Below are 26341 nucleotides of genomic sequence, written 5' to 3'. Positions count from 1 at the left end.
CAAAGCCCACTGAAGCTGAGAGAAAGTCTTCTAGGTTGCAAAAATCAAATGTTATTGAGAAACAGGCTTATTGTCGGCCAACATTCATTAGAAAGGAGTTTATATTCTAGCAAGGGTTAAAGACCCAGGCCCATGCTCAGCAAAATGTTAAGTACATGCTTAACTTCTAGGTTGCACTCAAATCCCAAGTGGATCTAAAGCACATGTTTAATTGCTTTGCTGAATCAAAGCAAGTACAGATTTTTATCTGAATTTAACTGCAGCAGTAATCTGGACTACTGGTAGCTGATACCACAACGAACTTTCTTGAAGACTTTAGGAACTTATTCTAGATCCATCTAGACACATGCATACAAAAACAATCCAATCAACCAAATAAAGAAAGAAAAAACAAAATGAAATCACCATCATAATGATTAGAATTGTTTTGCAGATGGAAGGAATGGAAAAAAAAAAGAAAAGGTTCTGTGTCATTTCAGTCCTTAGATGCAGGCTTGCATCTGTCTTTCTTTCATATGAACTCCTGTGTTCATCGCTTCTGTTTTGATTCTCTCATCTTGCTGCTCCCAGGGCTCAGTGGGTAAATCCTTCTGCCTCAGGAGCAGAAAACACTCCTTATTTGGGTGGCAAAGCAAAGCCAAGTGTCTGAAATCTCTGTGCCTTCTGATCCCAATAATCCACTGTTGGAACAAGATGACCTCAAAGGTCTTTTCCATTAAAATCTTACAGACTTAACAGTTCTTTTGGATAAAAGCAGTAATTCAGATGCTCGTGGCCTATCCCCCATCCCCTGCCTTACCTTCACTGTCTTGCATTAAGGTAGGAGTACCCATGGACAACAGAACTGTCTTCACCTCCCTACTGCAGCCTGACTGCTACAGTTTCTCCATCATTCCACTCTTCCCACACTTGAATTTAAAGACACCTTCACAACCTTCCATCCTCTCAACATTTTTTGTCAGGCAACAAAGAGCAAATAGTCCTGTTCCTAAGCTTGGGAACCAAAAGTCTGGCAAGTTTAACTATGGACAAACCTGCTGCTGCTCCAGTTACTGTTCAGGTCCAAACAAGCTTGCCAGCTCTGGCAGAGTAGCCTTTTTAAAATTCATATTTCAAAACTCACAAGCCTTGTCACAGAAACTCTCAGCAATTTCCCCGGGATCACACAAAGCAAAAGCAAAGCAGTGGCATTGGTCATGAATCCATCAACTTACCCTGGTGCTGAAACATCCAGCTCAGCCACATTCTTGTTTACAAACCATTCCCACAAGCTCCTTCTCAGGACAGCACGTGTCACACAGCTCAGCAGCTCCAAAACCTTCCCTTGCATTTCTCCACGTGGAGAACGCTCTCAGAGGCATCATAAGCCTTTCTCCCTCTTACTTCGCATATAAACTGCAGGTCTGATGCATAAAGACGGCTGCAAACAAAGAAAAAACTTTATGCATGCACAAGACCAGATATCCATCAGTCTTCCTGCTCGGGCCCTCTTGTCACCCTGCGAATGCACAGAGCCCCGAGTGCATGCACCGTGTCACAGCCTTTCTGCACCCTTCTGATGGCCATGGCTGCTGCTGCTTTGGGGGATCTCTAGAGAAGCACTACAGAGTTGTACGCTGATTTGTTAATGTCATCAAGAATGAGAAAAGATTGCAGGGGAGAACTCATACATATTAAAAACAGAGAGGCAATGCTGACATGTGTGCTGGAGGTCTTTCCAGGTTAGCATATGCCACTGGATTAATCCCAGCGGTCTTAAGGTAGAGGTGAGAAATGCTCAAATTATTTGACTGACTTCAAAAGGAAAGATTTTTATGCCTCTACCTTTTGGCATCCTTACTCTGTCCCAAGCCAGGAAGAGCTAGAAACCTTTCAAGAAAGCCAGCTCCATAGCTCTGACCAATAGGTTCCAAAAAGTGTTGTAATCTTGGCTCACTTAAGCCAATTTCAAGAAAGGAACATCTGTGCCAGACTTACAATAATTGCCTGTCAGGAGCCTCTTTGTTGCAAGGCATATTTTTTGCTTTTAACTGGAAACTGGGACAGCAATGGAGAAATATCAAAGCAGCACTTTGCACCAGTGAAAACTTCTGACCAAGAGGCAACAGCTAATTCCCTCCCCATTTATCATCATTTTAAACAGTCTCCCAGAAACACGTTGTGACTGTCAGTGGTTGCCCACAGAGAATGATTTGTACTGACCCTCTCCAGATGACCAGGAGTCCTGATTTGCCATGAAGCAGCAGAACTGCATTCAAAATATTTCCAGTGATTTTCTCTTCTCTGTTTCTGCTTCAAAGCTGCCCCAGCTGCTGCTCCCTGAGAGGCAGTGGAGGAATCAGAGACTCTCAGGACTCTAAGTCCCCACTGTGCCCAATGACATCTTCAATTAGAAGTTCCACAGGGGCAGCAATACTGTTGTGGCTCAGCTTCCCAAGCCTTGCTCTGCAACCAGCCTGCTGCTCAACCTTCTGTAGCAATGGCTTTTGCTCTGGCTGCCAGTCAGCAGAGGATGGAACAGCAGGTATTCCCCTTTTCCAGAAATGGAAGATAACACACCATCCCTGAAGGTGCAAGAAGCTCACACTCATAAATCAGGGAAATTAATTCCACGGGATTACGTAGGTGCATGGTTTACGTCCCATAATCCCACCCCAAAGAGAGCTTCCCACAGCCCCAGAGCCTGTTTTACAGCTCCCTCCGTGCCTTCAGATGTGGCTGCTGCACTGCTGCGGGGGCCATGGGAAGATTTACAGCTGCGTGCAGCTTGGGGGCTGCAGGCCAGCACAGGGCAGAGCCCCACCTGGGGATGCCTACACTGCCTACTGTGCTGCCCGACCATGCAGGCATGCAGGGCAGGATCTGGGATTTCTGCAACCTGAAGGACAGCCTCATGCTCCTGGGAGCAATGCTATGTGGCATCACCTGATTGAAAAACACAGATAAGGACCTTAGCTTTAAATTCAGCTGCCTACTGTGTAAATAATGTTCCATCTAGATGCTTTCTAATGAAAGCTAGCAAATCTGTTGAGATGGCAGTTTTACAAAACAAAACAAACAGAGAAGAGAAATGAGATGTTTACAAAGGGTTAAGTCAGAAATTGCTGCTGTTTAATGACTGGTGTGCAATTTTCCTTTCCTTGGAAATAAGTTCTTCACATGAAAGTATGAAGAGAATGAAAGTGAAGAGATTACTGAATAAAGAACAAAGATCATCTAAAAAATGAGGCGGAAAACATCCCACCTCAATGATATCCTGGAGGCTGGCAGAGCTCCTTCCAAATCCATTCTCCCTCACTTCTCCCTTGGCCAGCTCTCCTACACAGGCCACCAGAAACACTGGGTACACAAGCTATTCAAGAAACTGCTTAGACAAGAAAATGCTGGGCTGGAAACATCTTTGGGTAATAGGAATTGGCTGATAGATTTCTTTCCAGCCATCAGAACAGGCTGGATGTGAGCAGTGATTGCAGGGTACCACACAGACTTGCTTTCTCCGCTGCTGCCTTCCTATTACTGCATTTTTCCCCCTGTCTGATATTCTAATAGTCACTGCTTTCATTAGTTTAGAAATAATACACTGTGTATAAAAATAATGTAATAGACTGTCAGTAATTGTGCACTTGTTGTCTGTGCTGTCATTAGCATCATGCAGCCTTAATGGGAAAAACTAAGCATCCTTCGCAGTTTACTGTGAAGATCAGTTAATAAGAACTAAACACCACATGTGGAATGTGAGGTCTTGCCAAGAAGAGATGTTAAATTTCTCCAGCAAATCTTCCTAGTCCATAAGCAGCTGAGTTGTCACACCACACAGTAAGATGCTAAACCAAGTGGCTATTTGCAGGTGTTGTGGTTCCCAAACTCTCCTTACAGCAGCACAGAAGCCATTCACCTCTGATGGGATCCTGTGCAAAAACCTTGCTCTGAAACCACCACTCTCTAACTCACACTGTCATTTCATTACGCACTTGGCTTGCACCAAGCCTGCTGGCCGCAGATACATGCCAGCTGCGTAGGAAATTGCAGTGTACTTCTCTCATGCCAGCTTTTAGGTGTTGCAGACTTACTCATGCTCGTACCATCAAGCTGACACGCTCTTGATTTGCCCAGACTCGAGCTGGCATGGCTTGGGGAAAGACATTACTGGTCAGCTCCACTTGACTCATTCCCAGTGGTTGTGCAGTCAACAGAACTGACATACATCCTACACAAAGCTTAAACTTTGCTTTACCTCTACTGGAACAGAAGTGGTTTCTCATCCCTGTAATTACATACACTACAGCGATCTTTTCATATTTCTGGAAGATCTGGTTTCTTATGTCATGTATTTTAGCAGCTATCCTGTTGTGGGGAGACTCTTATTTTCCTTCAGCGTCCTGGCTCCTTAACAAGTGTTTACGTTTCTAACATTTCCTGACATCACTCTGCATTCTCTATAGATTCTTCCCATTCTCTAGTACAGGTCTCTCAATCTCACTCCTACATTTTATTCATCACAGTAGTGTTTAAGCCCGTTAAACCCGCTGGGTACATTAGTCATGGCACAACCATTAGCTACCCAAACCTCAGTAACACCTGAAGGTCACCTGGGCCCAGCAGCCTCTTGGCAGCACCTGCTGCTAACTGGGTCTTCACTACACTACTAGAGAAAGAGAACCTGAACTTGCAGCAAGATGGGCCAGCTGCCAGCAGTCATTTTGTCTATGCTGGGAACACCCTCGGTATCAATTTTTCTGTATCAGATCCCTAACAGCCCCTTAGTGGAGAAACAGGCATATCCAGATACCTCACCTCATCATGCTCAGCATAGAAACAAGTGCCCACACACACGTATACCCAGTTGAGAGAGCTGGAAAACCTAAATTGTGACAGCGAGAACTCGGAGCCAATGCTGACCTAGCAATGTCAGTATGATGTCTGTAGAATCCAATCCAACTCTGAGTACCAGTGCTCATGAACATCAGCTAAAATTAACAGGAGGAAAAAGAATTTGAGTGTACTGCTTGCTAAATTTCATGATGGTGAATTTACATGCAATATATAACTATTTAGAGTGAAATCAATGTAATTTCTTTTACTTGGAATGAGAGAGCACATTTTGTAAGTCCTGTTACAATGAAGCATCCGTTAAGTGAAAGCAAATGGCTCACCTGCAGGTCAAATTTGAAAGTGCTTAACCAATGTTAACAGAAGATTCAAAATTTCACAGCTTGAGAATACAAGAATTTCCCTATGATCAATAACTCCAAAGAGGCACATTTTCATTACTTATATAATTCTCCCAGCACAGAAACACCTTTGCACAACCAGCTTATGGAAGTCTCCCTTCAAAATGAATTAAGGCGAGCAAAGAAAAGATTTTATGCATCTAATTCATGATTACTGCATCTGTCTCCCTGGAAGGAATTTGAAAATCCATGAATCCTGAGACACTCCTATCCTGTACATGTGGGGCTAGGACTTGAGTTGAGAAATGAACTTTAACTACGGGTACATAATTGCAAAGTTCTTCATCCTGAGGAACTCATGCAATTGCACATAAAGCATCTGGTATTGATTTCATATGCCATTGGCCGAACCCAGTGTAGTGATTCCCTTGTAAACAGCAATCATCTCCTGACATTATCTTCGTTAAGTGGGAACAGGAAGGGAGAACAGACATGAAGAGCTAAAAGTCAGATTCTTAAAGAGTTCAAAACCATCAACTCAGCAAAGGATTTCAAAGAACTTAGCATCCCTTAGAGAAGGTCAGACTTCCAGAAGAGGTCAGATGTTGGCAGACGCAGCAATCACAAAAGCCCACTCACCTGTTCAGATGGCCAAGCAGCAGTAAGGACTTCCAAAGAGGTCCCACTCATATCTGTGACAGTCAGAGAGACATTAGAGGAGGAATTTGCTCACTGGCAAGAGCCACAATGATGCAGCGATGGAAGTAATTAAAAGAATCCAAGAAAGAAGACTCAATAAATGAAAACAAGTTAAAAAAAGGACCCTTAACACCAGTACTCAGTATTTTTTACCTGTCATTCCTGAAAACATAAGGAAACAGCTTATGGCTCTGTTCTGGGTGCTGGCCAATGACATTTCTCTGACGCTTTTTGCCCTGTCCTAATCTTCTTTACCTCACACTTCATCTCCCAAGTGGTATTAATTCCAGTTTACTCTCATGCAAGGGACTGACAAAGGTTTCTGGAACTACAAAGAGTAGAAAGCTATAAGGGTTTTATAGTACCTCAGCTAATTCTTGGAGGAACCCATATCCCAGATGTCTGTCTGACAGATCAGGCCAGTATCAGTTGTAAAGACCTTGGCAGACAACACTGCAAGACAAACTGACGGTACTGACCAAGGAAAAAGGAAGCATCCCAAGATGTATAACTACAGAGGAGTTAACGTCAGTAAAGGTACATGTGAATTTTTTCAGTTCTCCATGCTGGAGAAATGCAGCTAATGCCAACCATTACCCAAAAGTAACTGAATTATCCATTTGTAGTAGATGTCTTTTTTTTCTAAAAGATGTATTTCTCTATAACACTAAACTTGCAAGGGAAGAGTTTCCTTGTCAATCCTTGAATATCTCTTTATAATTAGGAAGTATGTCATTCCTGCCCTTGTCTCAAGATTCCACCAACTACAGAGGTCAAGGGGCCAAAGACCATACCTTGGGCACTTAAGGTAGAGGTCTGCAGTTAAAATGAATTCATCTTCCCAAAGCACAGCACTATCTGGAGTGCTTAGATGAATCAGGTGGAGAAACTCTTGGAAGTCAATCATCCTTATGTTTGTAAATGCTTTGACTTTGCCATTACTCACCCGACTCCGGTGCTTTATGCTCTTCTCAATATATCAATATATAAACCCAGGTCATGGACAGATGGGTGTTACAATGCTTCCCCAAATATTAGTGATTTATTCCCAGTCTCTGAGATATTATTTTAATATATCTTACTTTGTCATTATAATTGTGATGGAATGCCCCTTCAGGTGAGTTGTAAAGGTGAAAAGAAAAACAGTCTGTTCAAAGTAGCAAAGAAATGAGGAAAAGCAAACAAGCAAGATGTGTTAGATACTGTCTCAGAAACACCTGCATTTCAACAGCAGTTAAATGAATGTAGACAGAATGTCTATCAGGGCAGGTTTTAATCTCAGACAGCTCTCCCACTGCACATTTCTAACACATTATGCTGTGACAGCTCATGCAGACTAAGAGAGTCCGGGATATGCTTGGCATGAAACAAAATACAGGCAATAAAAATACTTCTCTCGCAAATTTTAGGTACCTGGAAAAATCCTATGGAAAGCAAAATGAATGCTTCTCATATGCTTTAGCTCAAAGATGATACATACTTACATTCTACAAAAAATTGTTTGTAGTAGAATATTAAGTACAAAATATAGAATAAGCAGAAATAGTGATAGTTTTACCATTCTAAAAGCTCACAAGTAAGGAAATACAAATACAGACTAACTACAACTTTCATTATTTCCTATGGTGTAAGCACGGCCTTGAATGCACCTGCATTTCTTACCAAACGTAGGACTTCCTACAGTGCTCTTTACATGAAAAGATGTTTATGAAAAGACAGACATGATTAGCAATCAGCCTGAGTAAACATTATGGTTCATAGTTTGTATTTTCTGACATTTTGTGCAGCTTTACTATAAAATTAATCTTGTTCTATTGCATTTAATGGAGCAATAGTTGGAGCTGACAGCTAAGTTGCTACCACCATCAGAGCTTTGGGATCTCAATTTCTTTTCTCTTCAATTAAGCCTACTTTCTGCAAACTTCATTGATTTTGGTAGAAGAACTCCCAGGTCATACCTTGATGATGACAGCAAATGAGGCCCAATGTCTTTCAGGGAGCTTTTCATTCCCTGACAGGTAACTCGTTTTAAACATGTTCTTTGAGAAGCAGATTAAATACCTTAAAAACTCTTCTGGAGGCTGTGTCAACTCCAAACCCTAAGCACTTTCCAAAAATCTCTAGATCCAAGAAACAGCCATCAAAGCCAACAGCATCTTATGGGAAGAAAACCAGGCACCTACAAATTGGGCCCTAAAGTTTACCCACCCAGAGTGTCAGGTTGGATTACCCATGGCTGACCAAAACCAACACTCTCTGAAAAAGCCTCATTATAACTTGATTCTTCTTTCCCCAGTAATGGACAGGGAAATGCAGCAAGGGAAAAGAGTATAAAATGTAAATGCAGATGTATAGTTCTTCTATTGCCTTCTCCCTCTCTCTTTCACTGTGTATAAACACAGCCTCTCCCTGTATAAATATATAACTATGCATCTTTGTGTACTGGAGCCCAGGGCTAATGTTGAGCTGACAATAGTGGCACTAATGCTAATGAATTCTGATTATTCGGATCGGTCATTAAACTAATAAGCCCATCTCCAAATTAGCGTGGCTGCTTCAGCCAGCGAAAATTTAATCAAATCTGCTTCATTATTTCAGACGTGGTGCACTTGGCGAAAGTGACTGCGGGAAAGGAGAATGGGACCCTCATCTGATAATTTTATCACTTGACTGCCAGACCATGAAAAAATCGGTGTGATGAATTTTTTTTTCTGGGGGGTGAGGGTGTGGAGCAGAGGGTGGGTGTGTGTTCGTGTGCTGCTTCAGCTTTCCCTCGTGTTCCCTCCTAATTAAACTAAATCCATCCTCCCTTCCTCTGCCCTGTAACTGTTTTGTTTTTCTACATCTTCCCCACCCCCCTCAATATCTTTGCTCTCTTCTCTTCCTTCCCCCAGGTCCTGCTGTGCCCCATCTCCTAGCCTTTGCACGCATGACCAAGGAACAGAGCTTTCAGCATCCATGACAGAGGTTATATAGCAATACAGCCTCTTTCCCAACCCCAGTCTCCCGGCACACAAATTTGCCCCCCTCCCTTTGCCCTCTCACCCTTATTTTTCCTTTAATTTCTGAAAAAAAAAAAAAAACAAACCGACAATAAAAACAAGCAAACAAAAAACAACAACAAAAGAAACAAAAATGTCCCCTGGCAAAGAAAGAAAAGCATTTTTTGTTTCCCTCTTTTGCTTGGATTGTTAGTATTTTCAGTATGACAGGTAACATAGAGCCTATGCACTACATACACTTCTATGTACAGGAGCATAGAGAAAACTAAGGACACAATCCCAGGACACGTAACCAAATGCATAAGCACTTAGTTAAATGCAGACTCAGAATTACCTTTTGTGGTTGCATTTTGTAGTATTTTCACACCTGTGTATAAATTAGAAGTAAATTTCTTGGCTTCAAGGGCAGTGCTGCAACTTCACCCCGTATCCAAGAACACTTTTTCAAGGTAGTCTTCTTCCTCCTTTAGGAGTAATGCTGCTCCAAGAGTGAAGGCAAGCAAGACTCACCTTTTGCATACATCTAGTTCACTCACATGTGCCTATAAGGGAAAGAGAATCGTTAATTCTTCCAGTTACTGAAGAGAAATAAAACATTATGATATTCCCCAAACTAGCTGTAGGTATAAAAACAATACTCTAGAGTCAGAAGGTAAATAAAATATGAAAAAATATCAGGTCTCATTAATGTGCAGCATGCTCCATGCTCTTATCTCAGTAACTGTGTTCAGAAAGATAAACCTCACACTCCTTTCAGTACTGGATAGCCCAACTGGAAGTTAAATAAAGAAATACATCTTGAAAGTAGTAAAGCACCACAATAGCCAGGAGGAGGAAAGGAGTCAAAGCAAAGCACTGCCTTCTCCAGTAATGAGCAATTGTTCAAAATCCAAGAAGACGTGTGAAGGAAGAACAGTCATTTGAAACAGCACTAGCCATTCCTGCTACAGCACGGAGATTTAGCAGCCCTTTGTTGACAGTGGTATTGAAGGCACCTGAAGATCTTGCACAGTTTCCTGAGGTTTCCAAATTCTATTGGACATTTACTCTTAAAAACTAACAGTCATTTGTTACATTTCATGTATCATGACTTTCCAGGTCTAATTTAGCCACCTGCACAGAACTGGTGCTTCCAAAAGGCTACTCCATGATTTCAATCCTACATCTTACAATTTAAGATGTGATGAATGCTTCCTATATTATTGCCTATTTTTATTCACTGATTACACCTGAAATATAGATGGTTCACTTTGACTTTATAGCTGTCACACATCTATAATTAGGTAAATTGACTTCTGGACCAAGGAAAACTTCTGTGTGATGAATCTTGGCCTGACAAGGCCTAGTGAAGATCTGGAACATCTAGGTGCACAAGATTGACCTGCAACAGAAATTCTTATAACTGAAATCAGACATTGAAGATAAAATTGACTGGCAGCCGACCAGGCTGTCAACAGCATCAAGCACAATTGTACAGATGCTTTCCTACTAAAGGTACCAGAATGATGTTCTGCCATCAAACATATGAGCTCTAAACACTAACATGAAAGGAGAAAGAAAGGCTATGAATCTAATGCCATCAGCTCAATGAGGCAAACAAAATGCATGCCCTGCTAGTTGAATCTCAGCCTGCTTACTGCTTACTAGACACCAAGATTCAGCATCTTATGTTTTCCTTTTTGCTAAAGTAGACTTTTTTTCACCTTCCACATCTTATCTAGACATCGTTACTTTTGCAAAACCCAGTCTGCGGACCTCCTAACAAACAGGCAACTCATCTAAATGCTCTCTGGTTTTGCACAGTGGGTTCCAAACAGAATGGTCTTACTAGTGCAGACAAGCAACCAAAGTTCTCCAACAGGACCTCCCTTCAATCTCCCTCCATCGAGCTCACTAAGACAATAAAGTGGTTCAGAGCAGTTCAGCTCCTCCTTCCTGCTGCCCTGTTAAGCTTTCTGAGTTCACTTATTCAGTAAGACATTTTGATCTAATTTTAGATTGGAAGAACTGAAAAGCTAAGAGACAATTAGTCTAAGGTTGTATGAGGTAGAGATAGGAAAGGAACCGAGACCTTGTGACTGGTCATTTTAGCTGTTAGCCAACTTTTTCTTTCAAGATTCATGTTGATTACACTCAGAGAAGCATCTCTCTCACTGACCCATGTAAAAAAAATGCCAAGGTGACAGCACAGACTGGTGCCCATGTCCAGTCTGCATTAGAAAGAACACACAGTCATTATGAGAAACAAAGCAAAATGAACCACACATCTAAGAGTGGAAACCACAACAGTATTGACTCCCCAAAGGAGAAACTACAGAAAGACAAGCAAAGTCAAAAGCAAATGTAGAGAATGATTAGTGCAAAACATCTCCGAATTTTGAGAAAATAGGTAGAGAGAATATGAGCAGGAAGTTCACAGAATGGGATGTGGAAACAGGCTTTGCTGCTTGCTTTGATGAGTTTCATTACAACACTCACAAGTGGGAAAAATGCACTTCTGGACAGCAGAACCAAGTAAGCGTTAATTAGGCTGAATCAGAGACAAAACGTGTGCAACACACAGAATCATAGAATCAGTTAGGTTGGAAAAGACCACTAAGATCATTTAGTCCAACCATCAACCTATCTTCGCCATACCAAGGAATCGTATCACTCAGTGCCACATTTACCCTTTTCTTGAACACCTCCAGGGACAGTGACTCCACTGTCACTCCACTCCTCTATGGGCAGTCTGTGCCAACACATTACCACTTTTCTGAGAAGAAATTTTTCCTAATATTCAACTTGAAATTCCATGCAGCTCTCAGCATCACCGCAGTGTCTGAAAAAACTCGCGATTTAGCAAAATAACGCAAAGAATATTCTAGATGCCAGTTACTAGTAGTAATGACATTCTATCACCTAGGAATATCTTTTTCAGCCACCACAGTCTTTCCAAGACCTTGTCAGTTCCATTCACCCAAAAAATAAAAATAGCATTAAACTGGAGCTAGAATCTCAAAAACAAAGCGTGCCCGGAATAAGAATTAGAACCTTCCTTTTTCAGTCACTCAAGAGCAGAGGTGAAAGCATTCAGCAACACACAAATGATGTAGCACGAACTTCCCGACACTAGAGGAACCAATCAATACACCACTAGAAATGAAGCTCAAGAGCTGCCATGAAGCCATGCCCAGCCAGAGATGTGCTGCAGGCACATAATAAGCATATTATCTCCTACTTCTAGCCATTTGTGAGAGGCACGCTACAGAAAGGGAGCCAGAAAACAGTTCTAAAGCCGTGACCACAGCAAGGCATTTAGAAATGTGCTTTCCTAAGTGAGGCGGGTTGACCCCGTTATCTCTTCAAACCCACGTGGCAGAAACTATTCCTTTTCTTTTTGTCCCAGTGTTGGTGACAGCCAGGATACAGTACACAGAGCTGCACACCAACGTACCCACAAAGCAGGTCTGCAATGAGAGCTCTTGTGTCCTATCGCCTGGAGGAGGCCAGGACATTTAGACTGTCCGCTGAGAGGGCTGGGGAGACCTTTACAAATGACACACCATTTAGGAGCCCTCAGATTCAAATGGACAGGTATCCTGGTGGCCTTCTCAACTTCTCAACTCTCTTTTCAGTCGTCAAGACAAAACCCCAATGCAGAGGTGAACTATCCCCTCCTCGGAAAGGCCTCGCAATAGATCTGTGTCAACAGTGATTAGCTGCTGCCCGGCACGTCATCCATTTGCCATTTGTTAGGCCAAACATGCCAACATTGGTAATCTAATCTATGGCCGGCAACGGCCTCTTCCAGGTTAAATGTATTAAAGGAGCCGAGGGAAGCGGGCTTGTTTCGCCGGCTGTGGCCTGCAGCTCTCCAGCAGGCCTGACCCCCCTTCCCACCCCCGTCCCCTGGAGATTGCAGGGGTCAGGACCCGCACAGCATGGAGCTGAGTAAAACACTAACAGAGAGAGATGAGAGGATATTGGAAACATATTTGCAAGGCCTCAGCGCTTTGGAAATCTGAGAAGAACATGAGGCGTTAAGTTAGAGCTTTCACTGCTGGGTTCTGTGCGTGTGTGTGTTTTTTTTTAAATAAAACATGTTTCAACAAGAATTTGATAAAGATATCGGTAAGAAGGACAAGGCTGAGGGTTTTTAACAGCAGTAGCAAAAATGTGGTGCTCTGTTCATGGGAGAATCCATGTTACAAGACCCTTTAACCCAGAGCTCACATGTTGGGAAGAGGGATTGCTTGATTTTAGAGATATATCACGGAAAAACGTTCACTTTGGACTCTTCCATAGATCCCAAATATCCAGAGCTCACAGCACTGCTTGGTGGTACGGCAGGAAGAAACGTTCCTGGAGATTCCTAAAACAGAATTGCACATCTGAAGCTAAGCAAATTGCCATCAGGATTGTCAATTGTATGTTTGCCGCGAGAAGTAAAGGAACTCTCCTAGAATCTGTTTGTAAGATCCTCTTGAGCTCTGTCTCAGACACAGGAACAGACTAATATCCCTAATGAGAAGGAGAAATGAACAAAAGGCTATAATACAATGAAATGTATACAGAACCAGCACTAAATGCCAAAGCTAGTCACTGGAACAGCCTAACATCAAATTACAGATGAAAATGCTTATGAAAGATTTCCCAGAAAGTTCCTTGCTTTGAAAAGAATATTCAGAATGTTTGTTTCACAAATGACCAAAAAACAAACAAACAAACAAAAAAAACCAACAACAAAAACAAGCGGGATTTCTCTGGCTTTAGTCCATCACAGCAGCCAGGATTATGTTGGTTCCCAAAAAGCTCATGGACATGAGCTGCCCATTCTCATTACTATCACTGTTCTTGCTTTTATAGGCAGTTTTCTCTCCAAACACTAGCTTAAGCCATATATATTCTCTGTCCTGTCAACATTCATGAACTTGGAGAAAATTTCATACTCACTTGTATAAGAACTGTGTGCATCAAGTATGCAATGCCAATTCCAAATGGAAGACAGTTTTCCCGTATAGTGTCAAACTCCACAATTACATGATTTGAGAACTCTTATTTCAAGTGTCTCAGCGCAAAGTAGCATTTTCTTGATGGAATTGGTTCTTGCCCTTGGGGAAGGGGGGGGGGGGAGATCAAACTAAAACATTTATGGCTACATGTTGCGTGTTCCTAGATACTGCGAGTTCCCAGATGTTTACTGAATGGTAACTTCAGGAAGGCAGCTCTTTCTTTGTACTTTGCTTGGCAGAAACGTGTATTTTTTGTGTAGTTATTTCTTTGGTGCACATTCATTTGACATCAAATAGGCTGCTGACACCACCAGTGGCATAGAAGAAAGGTATAAAGGTGGAACCGATCAGTGAAGGGAGATGATCAGCACAAACTGTGCTAGCAATTCAGTGCTAAGCAGACAGAGCCTGACACCCAGAAGAAGGCATTTAATACCATGGATGCTAAGTGGAATAGACAGGATACAGCAGCTGCAAGCAAACTTCACTTTTTTTAATGCTATATTTCTGTTTAACATCCCCTTCAAGAGAAGAATGGACTGGGGGAGATGTCCGTGATCCGCCTTAAGAGATGAGAGGATTGAGTCTTCTGGGGACCGCTAAAGGACAATAGCTGTGGGCAACGAAACATTAAGTGCCAACCCATCCACCAGTTAAACTTAGCATACCAGTTGTGTGACTCAAGCATCCAAAAATCACAATACAGATTTAAACCTCACTGCTTAGGCCCGCCATCACAAACGCAAGCATTATGAGAACAAGTATTTTCAAATGAGATCATGCTGTGCTACTTAAATGCTAGAAGAACCACTCTCCCAGTTTTCCACTTTCTGATTCATACTCAGAAGGAGAAAAGGCAAAACTACTTCAAAGAAAAAGGAAAGTAATTTACCTTGCTTCTCTTACCAGCTTCCCTCAAATTTGCAATAAAAACTTGGGTCTAAAGGACTTACTTTACCTACAAAATCCAATTGCAACACAAACACGTAGCAAGATTCCCTGAGAAAGATCATATTCTCATTTGGGTGTGATTCAAAGACCTGACAGCTTTAGAAAGTAATCTCATTTATATTGAGGACATGGGAGCAACTGTTGCAGAGTCCAGCTGATGTGCTCCAACCATCAACCCCTCAGAACAGGTCCTTCTCAGGTCTGGACTCTGGAAAGCACTTCTGTTTTAAATCCTCTTCAAATGTTCTGCAAGATCTGGCTACAAAACTTACTCTCCCTTGCATTTTATTTTTCCCTCGGAAAGAAATGCTAAGAGTTCAGGAAATGTTTTCTATTTTGGACAATGGCACTGTTTTCCCCATTCACAATGTGCATTATCTGTGCAAAGCCAGAGCTGAGTATGACTGTATTTATAAATATGTTTACTTCAATGAATTTGATGGGATAACTTAACATTTCCTGATCTGGCCCCAGTCCATCCTTCAAAATATCATTTTCCTTGCTGCTCTCTGGAATGGGTTTTATGTTTTGTTTTGCTTCTGTTTTCTAATTGACAAGGCTCAAACACATGAAATCTGAACCAGGCAAATCTGAGATCTACTGGTGCCAAACAGGTTTGGTATCAGAGCCGTATAATGGCTGACTTCTGTGTTTACTGACTTCTGTGCATTTTTGGATCAGGACCTGAACTGCAAGAATAGCTGTGTGGGTTGTTGGTTGTTTTTTTTTTTTCTTCAGAAGGAAGCTGTTTAGGGCTCTTTAGTGCTGTTAAGAAACAGAAAGGGAGCTGCAGTGGTGAATTATTGGCATGACATTACTCTTGGGACCCCAAAAAAGAAATCCTATTAAATAGAGTCCTTGTGATCTCATCGCTGCATATTTCATTGCTCTTCAAGAGGTTCTGCTAAAGTCATTCACAGAAAATTTCCCCTGGAAAGGCCCAGGGGAGAAAGGGGTTGGATCACCAGTTGGTCTGTTTAGCATTTACTGCCTCTGAAAGCAAGAGTTTTTCTACAAGCAGCACCACTGTCAAACGATGCATGGAGATTCCTGGAGGAAAAAGAAAATGTAGCCAGGATGCAATATTTCACAACATTCTCCTTTTATAGGAAGCCCTCAGGTCACAGTACACCTTCACATATTAGAAATATACTACTGACATTGTTCCCACTAATAAAAAGTTACCTTTGGTGTACACAGCTAGCCAGAAGTCATAGTGTGGTCTGACAAGGACATCCCCTACTAAGTGTCTGAAATCCTGCTGACCAACAGCCCCAAGCAGAGGGCGAAGAGCTATCTCCAGGACGTTACCGACATTTGTCTTCATGGAGGAATCCCAAACCAGTGCGTTCCCTGACCATTAATGTGGAGGTTTTAATGAAGTTCTTCACAAAAGGGCTCCCTGGATAAAAACCCTCTTCACCACTGATGTAAGCCCTTGGGATGCTTCCCGTATTACAGATCCTAATTACTGATTACATTAATTCAGCAATTGTAGGAAATTAATTTTTACCAAGATGTGATCTGGAAACACTCATCCTTTCTCACTCTTGCTACATTTTCTCACTTTTTAAAGCATAACCATCAGGATAATGGTTAGAATTTTAGAACTATCCTTACTGCTTGCACAGTCAAACTCAAGTTGGTGGCATTCACAATGGTGCAGCTGGAAACAGTGGGGGGAAGACGCAACGACAGCCTCACCAGAGCCTATCCCAACACTGCTTCATAGGCTTGCTGTAGAATCTACATACCCAGTCCCTCCAGAGAGCTGCATGCAGGCAATGAAGGACAGCTTGGTGGGTTGGAGTTTCCATATTTAATCAAGATGCCAAGGACAAGCTTCAGGGACAAGACAGGCATATCAGGGTGAAAAAAACAAAGAGAGGAAAATCTGCTAATTTGTTGTTAGCAGATATTTGTATTCTTGCAGTGATGTTAGTGCCAGATCCCTAACAAGAGGCAGAAACTGGACTTTCTCCCTGAAATATCCGGGCTACAGGAAAGAGTACCAAATCATGGCCTTCTGAGCATCACTGCATGGTCTGGGTGAGATTTAAATGGAGTGCAGTGAGGAAACAGGAATTTTTTCTGTTTCACAGGTATAGAACAGGAGTAACAACACAGTCCAATGAGGAGAGTTTCTTTGTCCAGTGCCGGGATGTCAGCAAATGACATGGAGGGAATAAGGCAAAGCCAAATGAAACCAAACTGGGAGGATTACTCAACAGCATCACTAATCCTGAATTCTCTGCTTTTCCAAAACACTGGGCTTGTTGTCAGCAGCTCTGGTATTTTAATGAGAATACAGTAGAGAATTCTCAATAATTTTATCTAGGTTTATATTCTCACAGATGAAGATATATTACTTGTGTCTTGAAAATATCAGAAATAGCAAGTTAACTTCCTTGGGTCTACTGGAAGACTGCCTGCATTTGCCAGAGACTTCAGTCTCCCACTGAAGGAAACGTTTAGATAGACTGGTTTAGTGGGAAATGTTGGAGATAGGCAGATGGTTGGATGGGATGATCCCAGCGATCTCTTCCAACCTTGCTGCTTCTATGATTCTATGAAAGCAATTGCTACAAAGAAAAATATTACAGTGGTGCAACTAATTGTTATTTTACATACATATACATATATAATCAGTACTAGATTTATGAGCTACAGCCTTACAGATTGATATCAGCATCAGGCACTCTCAGCTGGGATGAGTACTCATACCAGGTATATTTCATACTTTCTTCATTGTGACATTTTACAACACCACTTTTCCTGTGGAAAGTTCAAAGCTCAACACCATTTGAAGCACAAATGGTGCAAATGATATTTGACTGAAGTGCAAATGAAGCATAAAGTACCAGTAAGTTTTCTTTGCTCACCATCAGGTACCGTCAGAGAGCTGACCACTACCATGGGATGTTTTCTCCTGCCATATGCAGGTTTCATTAGAAATCTTCAGCTTTACAAATAAATGACTGTCACTGAAATGGTGACATCAAGTGACACAAAATGCTGGAAGCACTCGAGAGCAAAAGGAATTTTGTTAGAAACCATTTAGTATTCTCTGGTTTCTGTTGTTTGGGGTTTTTGTTGTTGTTGTTGTTTGGTGGGGTTTTTTTTTTTGTCAATACTTAGCACTATTAACACATCAGACTTAAGTAACCTTTTCTTAAAAATCTTTCTTCAGTTAGGGTTCTAGAGCACAGCGTCTCTGGCAAATGCCAGCAGTCTTCCAGTAAAACCCAAGGAAGTTAATTTCATATTTCTGATATTTTCAAGATAAAAGACATATACTTTTTTTTTAATATAAAACAAATACACAAAAAGAAAACACTTCAGGTTTTCATTATAAAGAAGAATACTAAGGCCAACCTCAATTAAAAAAAAAAAGAAGTCTTGCAGGTCATCTTCAACCACACATCTGCTTTGTGCCTTCAGAAAGCCACCATAATAAAAACCCTGTTTTCACGTAACCAGCACCATTTGTTTAGAAACTTGGTCAATCAAACTGTCCTGGATTATAGCTACAACACCTCTCTCTCTCTACAGAGAATGAAGGCAGCCCTGCAGAGATGTGAGGGTTGTTCTCTCTTCATTTGGAAGTCCCCATTTTTCTGCAACTTAAAGGAAATGAAAAGGAAGGGGGAAAATGAAGTATTAAATCTGGGAAATACCAATTTATATAAAATATAAATTTCCTCAGAACAGACAAATCAGATTGATCTTTAACTATGAAACTTATTTTTTGGGGGGGAGGAGGGGAGGGAGGGGCTGAATCCAGTTGCCATTAGATTTCTGCTTTTGGCTATGAAGGAGTGTACAGACGCCTTTGAGCAGGAGCTAACACCAGTTAGTCCCACTGATGTTGGTGTGTGCTATCAGGGTAATGAAAATTAGGCCTTAGGGTGTTTATCTTCCCCTCCTTTTCCTCTCCTCTTTTCAAAGCAGAAAAATTCCTCAGTGTTGTCAGTCTCAATGGAGAATGTGGGGAGAGGGAAAAACAGGAAAAAAGGGTAAGATTATAGTTCACCTGGGTTATGAAGTCTCTGCAGAAAAAACTCTGTGCTGCTCCATCTTAGGCATTGTCTAAAGGATTTCTTCCTCTGATAATCTGTTCCTTCCGGTGAGAGCGCTCCATACGTGAGTTTTGCCTACAGCTCCCTTCACATCCCATAAGGAAAGACAATATATCCTAAATACCTTCTTGATATATGGCAAATGGCCGCTTTCAATTTCCAATCACTCTCTTCATGTTTGCCCATATGTTGATTGGAATCTACTCTGAAGATTATGCGTATTTATTTTCTGGGCTGGGTACAAAGGGGGGAAGCTCACAGAAGTTAACTTTCTAGGGAATTGAAGAAATGGCTCTAAATTACAGCTGAATGGAGGGACCTTCCGATACAAATCTTTCCCCAAACTTGGCAGTAAATCACCTGGTAGACATCTTTCATGCAGCTGTAATACAAGCGAGTAAGCAAGAGGAAAGGATGGTCTTTCTTATCAGAAATAGAAGTTACAAACGTTACATTGGGAAATAAATCAGAGAAAGATGATTGAGGAAATAAATGGAAACGTCAATCTGTACAGAACAGTCACTTTGTTAAAGTGTCACGAGCAGGGGAATATAAAGGTTTAAGAAAGAAGGAAGAGTGTCAAATCTCTGTATTTTTAACAAGACATTTTTGGCAAAGCTTTTCCATCATACAGTAGTCTGTCTTTCCCTGCTGCGCTGCCTCTTGTAAGAAAAACACACCAGATCTACAGACAGTTCTTCACATTTCAAAGCAAAGAATGTGCAAAGGCATTTTATTCTCCAGTGTGAGGAGTTTGATGCTCTTGGGGTTATTTCAGCACAGTTTAGTCAAGGGATTTTTGTTGCTCTTGTAAAATTTCTTACAATGTGGCAGGGATCTTCGAAAACTCCCAGTGCTGACACCATGACCCTATATTCAAAGAGAAAGAATTGATATTGAGACATTTATTCCTGACTGGGTTCCATATTGCCTTAAACCTCATCCTGACACAGAATCCCTGATTTTCTACAAAAGAAAACCAACCAGCTCAGTGCAACCAGATTCATGCTGTAATGAGCCTGAAGTGCAGAACAAGGTTATCCCTACAAACTGAGACAAAGCCAAGCAACAAATTGAAACACAAGATCAGAACCTGAGGAAGTGACGAATGTCATTCTAAACACTGTTTCATTTCAGTTTCACATCCTTTCTTCTTCCAGTGACTCCTGCTCACAGCTGGTCTTATTAGAAACAGTCAGAAGATTTTATTTAAAAAAAAAAAAAACAACTGGAAAAAGACAGTGGTTTCTACTTTGTTTCTTTCTCGTAACACGTCTGCCTTTCAAAGACTTTAGTCAGAACCTCATTAGCAATTTCCATCCAGTTTAAATTAAAAGGTCATTAAAAAAACCTTAATTTTTTTCATTCATTGCTTTCCCAGGAAGCGAGGACAACAGTGTTTCTGTCACAGCAGACAGCCAACATCCCTGTTTGCACGAGAAATAAAACTCATCCTTCCTGACTTTTAAAACTTATTTTGTAAGTGTAAATACTGAAATAACTTAAAATTTGGGAGTACATCCATTTGTTTATTTATTATTTAAAATCAGTCAAGCAATTTTTATAACCCTTTTCATGACCTCTACCTAACAAATGACTTGTTACTAACCCTTCAAACTTTCCACACAATTAAAAAATGATTAAAAGCTGATGAATGGGCTACAATTCAAGAAATTAGGTTGCAATTAAGAAGACATTTAAATGAATGTTTAAAACTACTTGGATTATAATTAGAACCAGATCAACTACGAAGGTCACTCTGGAGTGGTGTTCTTGTGGCATTAGAGATAATTCAGCCAATAAAGTTGAACAGTGAGATTTCAGTGGTCACTGCTGGCGTGGGATCATGCGTGGCTGAAACCTGCTCACAGGATTAGCTGAGCCCACCAAAAGCCAAAGGCTAACCTTAAGAATGACCTTAAAGCTGCAGCTGTATCAGTTTGGTCCTTTCAGAAGCAGAAGTTGCTGCCTTTCTCTCTTGATAGCATCTTCAATGTTTTACCCAGAAAGGGCAGAAGAAACATCATGGCATGAGAACAGTAAGAAATACCAGAATCTGTCAACTTTTCTAAATAAGAGTAGTTTCCAGTCATGGTGACAGAGATTTCTTCATCAGTGTATGGCTGAAAGCAAGGTAACTGTATGTGAAGTACTCGGAATAGATTATTCATGGTCATTCTGCTAACCTCAGCGATATTTCAAGGCACTCACGGGAAAGGATTTTCATTCTTTCAAGGGAATTTGGACACCCATTCCAAATGGCTTAAGGCAGTTTGGAAAATCTCAGCCAAGAGCTAATATTTCCTTCTAAAAAAAAGTTACCATCGGTATTTATTCAGTTTATCATTTATGCACATCAACTGCTCTACACAAAGACAGTCATTATTAAATTCAATTCAAGGAAAAAAATAAAAGAGATTCATATAACTAACTTCAGTGGTCACACACGTAACTCCAGAAACTAAACACTAAGAAACATCCGAACAGAAAAAAACCAATTATTTTGATCATTCATTTTCTTCACAAAAGTAACCAACTCCAGTACTGCCATCAAATCATAAGAACTTCTGGAGATACATCGTGGTCTGTGTTTACCCTAGCAGTCACTGTTTGTGACTTTTCCATCTGGCCCGCTGCCACTGACCAAAATATTGCCATTTACTGGACTCGTGTTTCCATCATAATTGTTTCTCCCTCCTCAGTGCCAAAAAGAAACGACATCACATTTTTAATTGAATTATTACCCTAGAATCTTCTGTGAACTCCTTCCATTTTTTATGCTCTGGAAAATAAGTTATGCCTTTCTTCTGTATTTTAAACATTTCCCAGCAAAACAGCCAGGCCAGTACCAAACAGCAGAACATATGGCTGCAGCTACTGTCACAGCACACATGCCTCATCAGGCTCCATAGCAGAGCACATTTTCCGAAAACACTGCATCGGAGCATCTGGGAACATCTTCAACAATGTCTAGAGACCCTGTTGGCCATGTTGACATGTCCCTAGAGCCCCAAAATGCCACGTATCAGCTTTGTATACTCAGATGCCTACTTCTTAGTAGCAGAAAAAAGTAGGGCTCTGTAGATTTAAAGCAGGCAGAGAAAGTTATCTAAAGGAGTTGTAGATCAGACTGTGGCTTGATTTGGGGAGGCTGAATCTTAAAATGGAATGCAGCAATATACATCTACAAACTGGCATGAACAGACACTTTTAGGGAAAGTAGAGACCTGACAGGTCTTGAGTAACCACAGATGCCTCTATTCACTCATCAAACACAGGAGAGGGAGAAGGTATTGTCAAGAAGATTCTGCTAGATAATAGGAGATGAGAAATTCAGCAACCCTGTATTATCCCAGACTTCTTCTAATCAGCATCACCAGCACCTCTTTCCAGAGGGTTCAATATTCACTGAATTCAATATCAACTCATAAAATGTAGGTGGGAAAACAAAACAAAATGACCCTTTAAAACCAAATCCACAGCTGAAGCAAAGCCTATGGAGAACTTCCAGCTTCCCCTAGGCCTGAACTGAGCTCTCACCATCCCAGTGTCCCTTCTGATGTCAAGTTGATGGATTACAACTTCCTAATGCAGGATTGATGCATTATGACATCCTAATGTTGGGACGATTGATTGTGACTCTTTTTTTAAGTATGGCTTACTAGGCAATTATTGACACCATCCATGCATTAGAGCCCTAATTCAGCAAAAAAGGGCTGACAGACCAGTGCTCTGGGAAAAGATTAACCTATTCTAAATTTTATAGATCAGGGTGAGACAGGGCTTGTTCTGGGACAGGGCCACCCTCTCATTACAGGCCTTTGGAGACAGCAGAAACTAAACAGTTTATGCCACATCTTAAAGAAAATTGCTTTATTCCTTCACCTTTAAGTGGATTCAGACACTGCCAGTTGACTTGGGAGTGCTTTGGGGTCAGTGCACACACGCCGGAACATGGAAAGAGAAAAAAAATCCAAATAAAGGAAGGAGAGAGGTAAAAGCCAATGCTGTCAGCTCCTACCCTCTAACATCTGGAAGTGCGGAACCAAGGCTGGGAGTGGGGAGGTGAAGGGAGAAAGGGATGGTTGTAACAGTGACAAACAAGTCTAAAGGGACTTCTCTCAAATGTCACTGGGGGAAGCAGACAGGAGACGGGGGAGGTAAGGAAGAGAGAAGGTCATGGCTGTAATACCCAGAGCGAGTGGACAATCAAATGTTTGCAGCTGGGCTAGGAAATGGCAATCCAGTTGCAGAGCACATCTGGCTCCCTTGCTGCACGCCATGGGGGCCACCTGTTTTTAATCATGCTGGGATCACCTTTGAAAAACAGAACTTAATCATAGGCCTAGTCTTAGCAATAGTGTTACATCCAGACTTCTCTCCAGGGGAGCGGAGGGCGGGAACGGGGGGAGAAGATGAGATTAAAAAAAAAAAAAAAAAAGGATTTATTCTCTTTCGCTCAATCAAGGCTAGAACTTTGTCAACAATTTCTCTTTGTCAGGTTCAAGGGAGTCCCTTTTGATTTTTTTGTCTCTTTGCATTTGATTCCTGCTTAGTTTACACTTTCCTTACTCACAGTTATTCAACAAATTACTTAATATGTGTACTGCTGAAGAGCAGAGCAAATAGAGAAGCAGCTATTTAAGGAGTCACTGTCCTTCTGCCCCACTTCTTCCCACCACAGACACAGACAGATGCATCGTCCTTGGGACTGAACAGCCTTATATCCTTCCTGGGCAGTCTTCAAGAACTCACCTCTGGATGCCATGAGGAAAAGCCTCAGCTAGCTGAGAAAAGGCCCAAATAGCAGCATGATTATTCCCTGTAACAGCCACACTCAGTCAAACCAGAAGTCCCCTCCCCACTTGACTTTCCTTCCAACACTGGTAGCAGATGCTCAACAGAAAAGAAATTTTGCTAACAATCTGTTTCATCAAAGTTTTAATGACTACCTTTCTCTCCCAGATTAACTACGGGCAATTAACACATATAGATACGAATTACTTGGGGAAAAAATAAAAGAATACATGCTACTTGACCTGGGATCATTCCTTGAACATCTTGAGATGATCAAAACCAATTCAGCTATTGCAAAATACACACATTATTTGCTCTTCTATTAACATCTAGAATTCACTCACTTCAAGGAAAAAAAAAACCAACAAAACAACAAACCTACTCCTCTTACTCATCCTCACTTTCTTTGCCTTCCTTACATGATTACTTGCCTCCCCATATCTAATATCTACCATTTCTCATCTCTAGAAAAGACACACCTAGGAATACTGGACATGGTAGAAAACCAGCATCCACTGTTTTTTGGTAATACCTTTTCATAATAATTTCAGAACATCAAATGAAGGTAGCAGATGTCAGCTTCAGAATAACAAAGGCAGCACTTCTTCACACAAAACATTGTTAAATGATGGAACTCTTGCCACAGGATGTGACAAATTCCAGGAGTCTGATGATTAAATCAAGTCCCAGAAGGTAAAAACATCCACTGAGAGTCATTAAACACAGAAATTTCCCCTTTGTCTCAGGAAATGTCCAGGTCACTGGAGCTGGAGGGGTACTTCTTAGAAGTATCACTTTATAATTCCATTATTGCTACATCCCTGCTTAAGCTTCTGCTTTTCATGACAGACAAGGGGGCTAGATGGGTTTATGATGTGAGCCAGTGCACTCTTTAATCACCAAAGCAACTGCCATTTCAAACAAGATGGCAACTGAAGAGCAAAATAAGGAAAGAGAAAATTCAAAGGGAGATTAGGAACGAGGGAAAAGTGGCAAGATACAGTCTTGAAATAAAAGTTTCCTATGGACAGAAACGGTAGTGGAACCACAGTGTCCTCCTACAAAAAAACAGACCATTCTTGCTGAGCAGTTGTTGAAATAGCAGTAGGTTAGCCAAGCTCTCAGCCCTACTTATTTGCCATCACAGACTGATGAGAACATGTTATTTCAAGGGAACTCCCACTTGAGCCAACTACTGCAGCAGAAACCTGAGAAAGATTCACTAGACTCATGGATGTTTCCACAAACAGAAATCCTCCATTCAGTTTTTCACAGCTTAACTTGTACGGTAGGACCAAGGAGCACACTGGATATAAGTGCACATGAAGACATGACAAGACTCAAGATGTGCATTTTACATATCCTTGTAATGGAAAGGAAACCTCAAACCGTTGGTCCTACCTATTAAATGCTTCAAATAAGTAACCTTTCAATCAGAGTTAAGATCAGATCATGAATAATCTGTGCATTGAAGTTCATTTTGTCACAGATACTGGGGCTACATTCACTGAAATGCTTCAGCTACTTCACACTTGTCATGCCGCAAAGCCGCTTTAAACTCAGCTTAACCACACCAACCACAAGCTGTTTTATATCTCACTAGAAAAATGACTTAATTTCCAGTTATAAATTTGTACAGAAGCTCAAATCTGCAACAGAAATAGAATCCCTATTGTAATATAATCTAGAAATATTATAACAAAAATAAACATAGTCAGAGACTATTTTACAAATGTTAATTATTTCTAGGGGAGAAAATCCTGTCAGGCAGGTATGCGATAGTAACAGCTATCTTATTTTACAGGCAGGGAAACTGAGCCAGAGATTAAGAACTTAAGTGACTTGCCCAAGGCCACGAAGAGAAGCAATGTTAGCGCAAGGACTTGTAAGCAGGAATTCCCAGCTGCCCTGCAGGCTATAAGGTCCTTTCAGTGTACCTTTTTCACAGTTCCCAAATCAGTTCCACTCGAGTCCAATGGCTTCTGACGAGATCTGATAATAAGAACTGCCTGAGAGAGAATACTTAAGGAGTTTGCCTAAGACTTAAGAAAGTTACCTTGATTTTTAGGAGGTTGACTGCACATTCTCTCTGAGCTTCATATTGGGAATGGTGCAAGAGAGCACTAACTATTTCGGTACAGTAGACAGAAAAAGAACCTGTTTTCTCTGAATACGTCTGAAGAAGAGCTTTGGAAATAGTTGAGAAAAGCATGATGTTTTGATAGCCAGCATATCATACTAGCCTTTTTTTTTTTTATATATACTTAAAGTCTTTCCTATTGCAGCTGGTTTTGCACTTCAAAATGATAGGAAAGGAAGACAGCGACTGTTAGTGCTGTGTGGAAACAAGGCTCGCTGTGCCACCTGCAGGGCGAGCCTGAAAAAAATGCCTCTTACAGGGATTAACAGTCTCAGAAATGAAGAGCCACTGCTCTCATCCAGAACGATGCAACTTTGCAACAACTAATTAGCTTGGTGAGCAAGAACATAAGACTATAGAAAGAGCCTGTCTCATTCCACTGGGATGTTTCACTCCATTCCTGCCTGCACTCACCTACTGGGATATCTCTTTACTATTGAATGGGAGAATCTAAGACAAAGGAGCATGGATGGGGATCTAAATCAGTGACAGCTTACACGCAAGTTCT

The 26341-nt window shown here is 41.2% G+C and overlaps 1 protein-coding gene across 10 annotated transcripts in view; it reads right to left on the bottom strand.

Annotated features, from left to right (window-relative positions):
- The window catches only part of TBX3 (T-box 3), a 302848-nt gene that overhangs the window by 249569 nt on the left and 26938 nt on the right, over window positions 1-26341 (bottom strand). For 8 of the 10 annotated variants that reach the window (XM_046901073.1, XM_040647960.2, XM_046901069.1 and 5 more), the window contains exon 2: window positions 9207-9414. The gene's annotated coding sequence lies outside the window, so the exon portion shown is untranslated. The remainder of the gene's footprint in view (window positions 1-9206; window positions 9415-26341) is intronic. The other 2 variants (XM_046901070.1, XM_046901072.1) reach the window with 1 other exon arrangement.

The sequence above is a fragment of the Gallus gallus genome, chromosome 15 (genome assembly GCF_016699485.2).
Source record: "Gallus gallus isolate bGalGal1 chromosome 15, bGalGal1.mat.broiler.GRCg7b, whole genome shotgun sequence".
Lineage (NCBI taxonomy): Eukaryota > Metazoa > Chordata > Aves > Galliformes > Phasianidae > Gallus > Gallus gallus.
The sequence above is the reverse complement of the archived record's forward strand: the minus strand, read 5'-3'. Positions and strand labels throughout refer to the sequence as shown.